Below are 9,975 nucleotides of genomic sequence, written 5' to 3'. Positions count from 1 at the left end.
GCCTGACCTTTTCTGATGTGATTGACCACTCGCACAAAAGAGCCCCAGTGGCCAGTGGTCACTGGGGTTCTGGGCCATCCGTTAGCCACAGCAGGGGCAGATAGGGGAAAGGTTTCCAGGTCAGGGGGTCAGCGAGATGCCACATGCTCGGTCGTCTGTCACATGGCTCGGCCGTCTCGGATGACAGTGGATGGCTTTGAGAGTGGAGGCCAGTCCCCCTCACGGCCCTCCACTTGTGGGTGGATGCGATTCATTCAGGCTATCAGTTCCCCTTGACGAGGACTGCATGTGACTTAGGAGACAGTCCAAATTGGACGGTGTTTTGATGCCATGTGACGGTAGAGCAGTGCAATAAAAAACCAACTGCTTGCAATTCCTTGGCTGGGATTCAGTGTAAATTAGCAGTGACGTGTGTCATCGCCTGTCATACGAAGATATGATTTATCATCTAGTTCCTGAAATAAAACAACTGGATGTACAATGGAAGCAGGTGAAAGTATTTGTATTACACAAGAAGAATTTAAAAAATGTAAGCCTGAATATCACAAATGTATCTTTTCCGGATATGTTTTCCTGTGTCAGTCTCACACACACACACACACACACACAAAGACAGACATATATATAGTGGAGGTGACCCTGTCCAGACGGGATATAGGGCTCAGTTGCATGGCAAAGCGCCGTTGTTAGTGCTGAGGAGGTGAAATGTGAGCTGGCTCACTGTCCTGGATCGATGGACTCGCCTCTGCTGCTGTCCCGGGAGTCCGCTCGCTCTCTATCACTGTCACCGCGCCCCGTCTCTGTCTCTTCCCCCCTTTCTACGCTCCCAGTCTTTTTCTCTTCTCAGCTTCATTCATTCTCATCTGTACTTCTCTTTCTGTGTTTATCTACAGTACATCTCCTTCAATGTTGCCAAAGCAAGCAATTACACTGCTAGTAACACGACACAAACACACACATAGAACACACTATTAACAAACACCACTCAAATAATAATTTCTCCCCTTTCCAGATCCGGCCTCTAATTTCTAGCCCCCACCTCCTCTCTTCTTCTTGTCTTTCCCCCTGTCTCTATTTTTTCCTTCTGCTACTCTACTCTCAGCGTTCGTATTCCTCTCCTATCGATCCACTGCGGAAACAACTGGTCTGTCTCCCTGCTGCTCAGGAGGAATGTGACTGTGGACATCATGACTGGCATACAAGAAGTTCACTGGGGAGAATTGCTGCATCACACACTCAAAAAAATGATTCTTGCCCCCAATAACCATAAAGCAATACGTTTAATTAAAATGTAACTGAAATATGAAAATGTAAAGTTTATTTATTCAAACAAATATACATAAAGTAAAAATGGTTAGTTTAAACTGAATGTTAACAAATTGAGTAAACCTTATTTGACTTGATCACGGATGTATGGACTCGATCCTAAAAGGCAGCTATGCGCATGTGCGAGAGTAAAAGGAAACGTCATTTCGTCAAAGTAGTCAACCGATGTGAAGAGTCTGAACCCTGACCCCGGACTTGGCATACTGAGCAGGACCAGAACACATTCAGCGGGTCTGAGCGGGACAAATGTGGAGTGAAAGCTAGGAGGTAAGTAATGTTATTTATGAAGTATGCTTAGTTTAAATGTGATGAAGACAAAGCTAGCAGCACTGCTTCGACACTGGTGAACATAACGTTAGTCATGCTAGTTGTGAAATGCGCCAATAGCTACATTAGCATTAGATAGCAACACAGCAAAAAAACATTGGTTGTGGTACTCTGCGGTACTGTTAATGTCAGGCTAATGGCTGCTGCCGCTCAGGCTGCATCATTACCTTGCACACCTTATACATCACCTTATACATCTTAGTCGCTGCTGTATTAATGTGATCATCGCTTAAATGTTGCAGCTGGTAAATGTGGAGCTAATTAGAAATGTGTATATATATATATATATATATATATATATATATGTATATATATATATATATATATATATATATATATATATATATATATATATATATATATATACATATATATATTATACTTTACTTAAGACACTGCTGGGTAGCTTGTGAATTTACTCCTGGGGACCAATAAAGTCTTATTGATATAATATATCACAATATATTTATTAATCATATTTTGTATTGTTAATCTGAATCTGCAAAGTAACTTGAACTAAAGCAATACTTCCTACTAAGATATAGTTGAGTAGAAGTATAAAGTAGCAGACAATAAGTATATAAATATGTACAAGTACCTCAAATTTGTATTTAAGTACAATACTAGAGTAAATGTACTTCACTCGCTGGCTTGTTCTACAGCAGGCAAGCCAAACTACATCCAGACTATGACAACGTTAGAATTTATTTAATATAGTAAATGTAAGAACTTAATGTTAACTTAAGATCATATTAAGACAGTTACACAATCACACACACATCCCTGTTTCTCATCCTGGTTGGAAACTAACCTTGTAATATATTTCCATTACTTCCAGGTACAACATCATAAGGCCAAATCAACAAAGTAGCTCACGTCTTGTATGGGGCAATCTTTAGTGAAGTGTCAATAAAGTAACTACAGGGGTGAAAATAAGAGGGCTATGAACAATGTCCTGGAAAATGTTTTGAAAAGTGGAGACTTGTTATATTATGCCTTCTTTTGCAGAGTGAGGACATTGACTGCATTCTAGAGGTCTGTGTGTCTACCTCAATGAAGACAGCGACACTGTCATTAAAGAGTACTTGGTTAGTAATGGCATTTTACTGTGAGCTTTCAGTAATTAACTTGTAATGTTTTCAATTTCAAACTGGTAAATATGTTTTTCACCATTAGAATGCCAATCATGAGGAAGCTGAGAGAGGGATTGCACAGACCACCATGGGGCTTTATGTGATTAGCAAAGATGGTGCTGATGCAGTGGACAAGCCAGAGGATGTTGGAATAGTCATCGAGGGTGTGGAACTGCTACGCAATCTGCAAAGTGTCTCTTTTGGATGTGCCATGCTTTTCAGCCTGATTTACACACTCAACCTAAGCTATCTGCAAAAACTCAAATTCACATTACCTTTTTATTTATTTTTTGATCCAACAGATTTTTTTGATTTTTTGGGATGTGTGCACCCTGTTGGAATTGTTAATGGAACAATTGCATTTAAAGTGTTCATAATTTGGGACTTACTAAAAATGGATTGGATTTGTATGGCACTTTTCAAGACACCCAAAGCGCCTGACAGGGTTCCAGGTTCCATTCATTTACCCACAGTCATACTAGTGGTGGTAAACTACGATAGTAGCCACAGCTAGTACTTGGGCCATGGGGCAGACTGACGGAAGCATGGCTGCCATTCAGCGCCTCCGACCACCACCTCAGACATACAGCAGTCATACACATTCACACAAGGCAAGGGGGGTGAAGTGTCTTGCCCAAGGACACAACACACTGCATGAAAAGTGGGATTTTCGTCACTGTGCGGCACTGTAGATTGTCGTGGAAGTTCAGGTTTACGACTGCACGCGGCAATTTTCAGGCAACACCGAAAACTGCCGTGAATTTTTGGAAATTGACGTGGGCCTTGCTTGGCAGTTGTCCCCCCATGACCCCCCTCCCCCTGATTCTAGGGGAGGCTTTAACATGTAAATGAAAATGCTATGAGCTATACAAATGCAAATCAGGGTAGCAGGGGGAGTTTTACCCCAGGTGACCTTTTTCCAAAAGGTATTAACTTAATTTTAAGAAAATCTCTGGTATAAATAGATGAGGCTCAGTATAGCCTAATTATAGACTACATTTTTGCTTGAATTGATTTATTTAATGAAAGTATACTAGATTAATTACTGTGTATGTCATTAGCAACGGCCAATGTTGTGTAAAAAGGATACACACATTTAGTTTTTTCTTTCTCTCCTGGGAACAAGTTAAAGATAAAACGCCAGTTGTTAATAAGTTCAAATTAGCATGAAATATTTTGAGATAAATAAGATATTAAAATGTATAAATAATTTCTGTTTAAAATGTGTGAATTTAAATTTCATGGGTTCTTCTTAAAAAGAAGTTAAAGTAATTCTTATTACGTGTGAGAGTTCATGACCTCTAAGAGTTTTTAGACTTCCGGGTTGACCGGAGCTTGAGTGACGAGGAAGAAGGAGCGGAGAGTTAATGGCGTTGAGCAGCGAGTGGATTGTGTGTGCCGTCAGTGTCGTGTTTTATCACTAACGGTCTGTGAGCTGTTGTCGGACGACGTGCTGTGAGTGTGTGAGTTGGACTCTCCATCGCAGTCGAAGTATTTTATTGGACACGAAGCAAGTTGGGCTAAGCTAGTTAGCAGGAGCTAGGCTAGGCTAGTAGGAGCTAAGCTAGCGGCCCGGCCATTGTCGAGAGGAGGCCTGCGCTGACGGGAGGAGCTTTGCCGGGTCGCCACAGAGTGTCGCCGACGGAGGCGCTTCGCTGCCGCCGAGGGACATGGAGGTTTATCGCTGCGAGCATTTTGTTCTCACAGACTAACCTCACATCACAACGAGGCCGTGACCTCCTATTAGCTCGGAGCTATGTCTGCAAGTCCAGATTTACATGATGCCGATAATGACGCCATTGTGTGTAAGTAACGTTTACTGTTTTCTCCTTCCTTGTTTAATTTTACTGTGACTCGTGTTTTTGTTTTGTTTTTTAATATATATAACGTTATACCTTTCTTTTTAAATTGTTTTCCAGCTGCCTGTAAGACATTCAGAGACGGTACGCAGGAGCTTCAGGTACAAACAACCAGATCTTGCATCGCAGGCGGAAGCTGTGAGGAGTTCAGCTGAGGGTAAGATTTATCAGATTAGATCCGTTTTTGGTCAAAGTGACTATTTTTCAGGTGCATTAAAAGATGTGATGTGTCCATATGCAGTGCATCGCGCAGTACTGATTGTCTTTATTGATTGTTTTTACAGCTGCTGGAAGCCAGACCGTGTGCTAGATGAGGGTGAGGTGGACCATTGCAAGTGCGCCATCATGGACCTGATGTCTGAGGAGGAATGGATGGAGCCAGGAGCTCACCGAGTTTTGTGCCGCGCTGCAGTCGAGATTAGAGGCGATTCCGAAGTACAGAGCGACGCACCACAGACGTCTGCAAAACGGACCGAATTCATACAGGAGGCTGGCAGTTACCCACAGCTCCGATGCTTTGTACATAGTTGTGTGTTTGTGCTAATAAAACTCTGTCTTTGAATGAATAGCACCTTCCTGGCAAATTTTCCTTTCCTCAATAAATTCATTCATGTGTTTGATGAGATATATATGCATGTTTAAAAGTAGTGGTTTTATCCAATACAGTAACATTTTTATATATATTTATATACTTTTAAACAAGCATATATATATGTGTATATGTATATATATTTGTATGTGTGTATATATATGCGCTTGTTTAAAAGAAGTGGTTTCATCCAATACTGAGTAACCAGGCGTGGTTTCGCCGCTGTTCATATGCTAATTAGAGCCGTTCGGGAGAATCCTGGGAGTTCACGGACGAAAATCCCACTTTTCATGCAGTTACGACCATGATGCAGTTGGCCGGGCGGGGACCGACCTGCTCTATTACCTGAGCCACGGTCGCATTTAATTGTTTGTGATGCAGTTTACAGAACTATGCGTGTATGTGTAGAATAACCAATTTGGAATACATCACTTTTATGTACAAGTTCCCCTTAACGGTAACTGAATAAACACATAAGGTTTATGTGTAAGTTTGCATTAATTTAATTTAATCAAACCTCACCAAGTTATTAAATTTATTCACATTAAGTCAATGTGATATAACAACACTGCATTTAATGCAACACTTTACACTGAACTTATGTAATAAAATTAGATGGAAAATTTACATGTAATTAAAATATATAAAGTCAACGTTTTAGGCTTGATTATTTTTTTGAGTGCATACTGTAATCAAGTGTGTGTGTGTATGTGTAAACATGTTTAAGATAGAGAAATGGACAAAATGATTTTGTGTAAGAGTGTTCTTTAACGCGCGTGTGTGTGAGTTTGTGTTGCCTGTGTGTGTGTGTTTGTGAATTTCTTTGTTTGCTCTTGTACTTCCGTCTTTGTTTGGAGCAGTTTTAGAAGAAGACATTGTATTTTAAAAAGTGAGGACACATTAATACTTGATTTAAGTTTGAACTTCGCTCTTATTTTCGTAGTTTTGGCCATCATTCATACTTGCAGTAATAGTTTTTTAATGACATCTTGGAAACTCATTGACATTGCTAAAAAGAGATGAGCCAGGGCAAGTATTGCAAGCACCCAGATCATCGTTCAACCCCAATGTCTGCTTTTTTGGATTAGAACGGTGACCAACACAATTACACAAGTCTGATTATTGGCATGGCCAATAGGTATCATTTTTCAGTTTATCTGTATCTGTGTGGATTTTGTGTGTGTGTGTCTGATTGAAAATGTGCTACTTCAGCTCTGGTGTACCATTCCTTCTCTGTCTGTAGTCACCACTCTCTGATCTCACAACACAGTAATAGCCTATCAACACTGAATTATCTCAGTCTGCAAAGTAACTAACTACTAGAGTTATCAGTACATGTAGTGGAGTGGAAGTATAAAATGGAAATACTCAAAGTAAAGTACCTAAAAATTGTATTTAGCCACATTCCATGACTAGTTTTTCACATTTTATCCTTAAGAGTAGCTTTAAATGTGATTAGATTAAGAGTTATGCATGTAGTTTTGATTTTTGAGATCAGGGCTAGGGGCTAGAAGATGCATAATATCAATGACTGCCCCCAGAAGTACAGTTGAACAAACCCTTGTGTGTGTGTGTGTGTGTCTGTGTGCGTGTTTATGTGTGTGTGTGGCGATATGCACGGCAACATTCCCTTCATTATCACTTGGGGAGCACTCTGCCCCAGCGCAGCCATGACTGCGACCCTGTGTTTCGAGTCCAATATGAGAAGAGGGAGAATTCCAGCCAGGAGGATTTTCCTGTAAACGTCCTCCTCTGGGTGAGAGCCATCAATCCGCCTCTGGCAGCATTCCGCCCGGAAACAAGGATCACATCCAGTCAAAACAGGCCAGTGTTTGGTTTCCACCGCAGAACATGGTTGGGCGCCAGTGGCGAGACCCTTACTGTGAGTGTGTGTGTGTGAGAAAGGGAGAACCTCTGGTCTCCTGTCCACAGGTGAGTAGCTAACCTCTGCTATCTAATTTGTTAATTTTCCCAAAAGTGAAGAAAGCCTCGACAACCTTGCTCTCTTAATGGAATGATGCTTTCATCTCTCAATGCTCTAATTGCCTGCCAGTGCCAGTCACTGGGCGGCATGAACACATGGAAGATGCCTGGTCTTCTCAACACATGTTACTGTGCTTTGTAATGAGTTGAAAACTCCCATCTGTAGCTCACTCTCTGTTCTCCTTTCTTCTCTGGGTCAGAGAATACAAGCCATTAATCATCACCTGGGTGTGTGACAGCCAGCGTTTGATTGGAGGTTTGATCCCGGCTCTTTGACAGCTTTCTCTCTCTGGCTGGTGTTGCTAGAGGGGTAAAGGCAGGGAGGCAGGGTGGCGGGGGGGCGTGAAGGGGGGTTGAACACACATCACAGGAAGCATAATTGGCCGTGAGTGAGCGCTTACTGGATCAGCAGCGAGCTCCCTGACTGAGCGGTGTGTGTCAGCCTCTTTGGACCCCCTCCAAGCAGCCAGGGATATTTTTAATTTACCCCCGACATCAGGCCTCAGGAATGCCCCCCCCCCCCACCTATAGATACCATACTCCAAGCCCCTCTCCCCCTTTCCCTTTCATTCACTCTTGCTCTGCTTCCCATTATCTTTATTTGAAATGCAGATCTATATTGACTCATCAGAAACACATGTGAGCGACACACGTGCACATGTGCAGGATAGCGCATACGTTGATGTGTGCAAGCACACAAACACACACGGGCCCTTATGCTCACAAATTCACTTACTTTCAGTTTGAAAGCCGATATGTGGGTTCACTGTAAAATGGGCCCAAGGTGCACTCCGGAAATACCTGGAAGTAGAGCCAGGATGCATGTTGTTTCATCCTACGCTGCCAGGTCGCCAGAGTTCAGACTTTCTTCACAGGCATACCTCTCTGATTGATCTGGATCGGAACCAAGGAATGGTTCTGCCCTCAGGTACAGTAGATTGACTTGGTTACTAATGTGCAACTAGGTTGGCTCTGGTCGGACGCCTGCTGAAGGGGGCCTTGCTGATCAAGCACAGGCCTGCCCTGGCTTCTACCCCAGTCTTTAGTTTGACGACAGCAACTGGAGGTTATAATGGCTCCCTGGGTTTCGTTTTTGCCACGTGACGCTCTCTTGGAATCTCAACAAAGCAACGGTACCATGATGTAAACAGCCCTGTCTGGGTCTAAACCAAGGCCCCAATACCACTACTTTTGAAATACTTGTTCTTGTAACAGGAAGTGTTTCTCCCCCACTAATTATGCCCTCGGGAAACCTGGCTTCTAGGAACCAACTAGTTGCACTCATACATAAACATTGAACTTGACTTAGAAATGCCCTTTTTGGAGGCGGAAAGTTGCAAGAAGTCAGACTTCAGCTTTAATAGCTACGGTACGTGTTTGCACTTTGAGAAACATGATAATATGAGTGTTAAACTGACACTGTGTTGACAGGGCTGCCCTGCTAAAGGGAGGCTGAGAACATTTTGAGGATCAAAAGGTGAGGAAAGGCTTACATTTTCCTAGAATCCCACCTCCAAGGTTACAGGGAGGTGAGCTTCGGCAGGGTTCACTGCCAAGGTCTGGACGTATGTGTGCATGTGTGTGTGCTCCCTGGCTCTGTCTTTATGAACGTCCACCTGAGGAGAGGCTGTTTCCGCTGTCACGGTAAATTCCTTTGCAGCTCTCACAGTGTCAGCCCCGGCAGCGGGCTGTCTTTGGGGTGGTCGTACTCAAGAGGCCCCCTGTTTCATAGCTCCTCAGGTCGCCCCCTGCCATGCCTGCCTAAAATAAAGAGCCCCTCTGTCTTTGTGTTCTGGAAACATCAGTGGTATACTTCGGCCAAGTAGCTTGTGTTTCAACAGCCAACAGAGACATTGATCATAACTCTTAACGGTGGACACACTAAAAAAAAAGTCATCTCAAAGGTCTATGATGAGGTTGACTGATGAGTCTCATTTCAAACTCCGAAATCCATTTTTTAGCTTGTATTCTCTTATTTTCAGACTAAAGGTCCAATCTGTAAGATTTCGTCAAACTCAACTGGTCAAATGACGATGCTTTTGGTTTCCCAGGTCATCAAGAACTGAGAGAGTTTGACAAGATCTTAGAAATTGGATATTTAATCGTAGAATAAGAGTATTAAGGTGGAAAATTGTGTTTTGGGGTCACTAGCATGCTTTTTGATCTAAATGAACATTTGTTGGATCTGATTTTGAGATTTATTTGACCGTATTTTTCCATATCCAAGATAATCTTGTCAAGCACAATTAGAATCATTAAACTAGCTTTAGAAAAGTGCTTTTGATTGATACAAGTACTTTGTAGAGGGGGGATTTTTTGCAGTGTACCATCAAGGTGCCCTTGAACTAGGTACTTAACCACCAGCTGCTCAGAGTTGCTCACTGGCCAATAAATGAAGACTGGTGGCACTGGACGGCTCCCAGTTGTCAATGCATGGAACTGTGGGAATGTGCCCAAGAGTGCCTCAATAACCTTCCATACATGAATGCAGGATAAGCTTGATTGTCACATAATTTCAGCACAAGGCTCGGCGAGTACAGGATTTCATTCGAATTGTGCGCATTGTGCATCAGATTAGAGAGTGATAGTGATCTCCAGCCAATTAGGATTAAAGAAGCAGATAATTGGCAGTCTCCTTTTGTCACCGCGTTCATTATCCTAATCATGTCGGGTGGAGGAGCGACCAACATGCATATGTGTGCAATAAGTGTTTTATTGTTTTTGTGAACTGGACTGTGGAGGGGAATTGAATGTGAAT

General features: G+C 42.5%; 2 long non-coding RNA genes across 2 annotated transcripts; both read left to right on the top strand.

The window, feature by feature from the left end:
• Positions 1 to 1,471: 1,471 nt before the first annotated feature.
• LOC115574402 (uncharacterized) lies at positions 1,472 to 3,175 on the top strand. Its single transcript, XR_003982481.1, has 3 exons — positions 1,472 to 1,593; positions 2,662 to 2,741; positions 2,830 to 3,175. It is a non-coding gene; the product is annotated as an uncharacterized LOC115574402 (long non-coding RNA).
• Positions 3,176 to 4,292: 1,117 nt separating this feature from the next.
• On the top strand, positions 4,293 to 5,216 carry LOC115574401 (uncharacterized). Its single transcript, XR_003982480.1, has 3 exons — positions 4,293 to 4,591; positions 4,706 to 4,802; positions 4,930 to 5,216. It is a non-coding gene; the product is annotated as an uncharacterized LOC115574401 (long non-coding RNA).
• Positions 5,217 to 9,975: the final 4,759 nt, after the last annotated feature.

The sequence above is a fragment of the Sparus aurata genome, chromosome 22, assembly GCF_900880675.1.
Source record: "Sparus aurata chromosome 22, fSpaAur1.1, whole genome shotgun sequence".
Lineage (NCBI taxonomy): Eukaryota > Metazoa > Chordata > Actinopteri > Spariformes > Sparidae > Sparus > Sparus aurata.
This window is presented reverse-complemented; position numbering and strand designations above follow the sequence as displayed.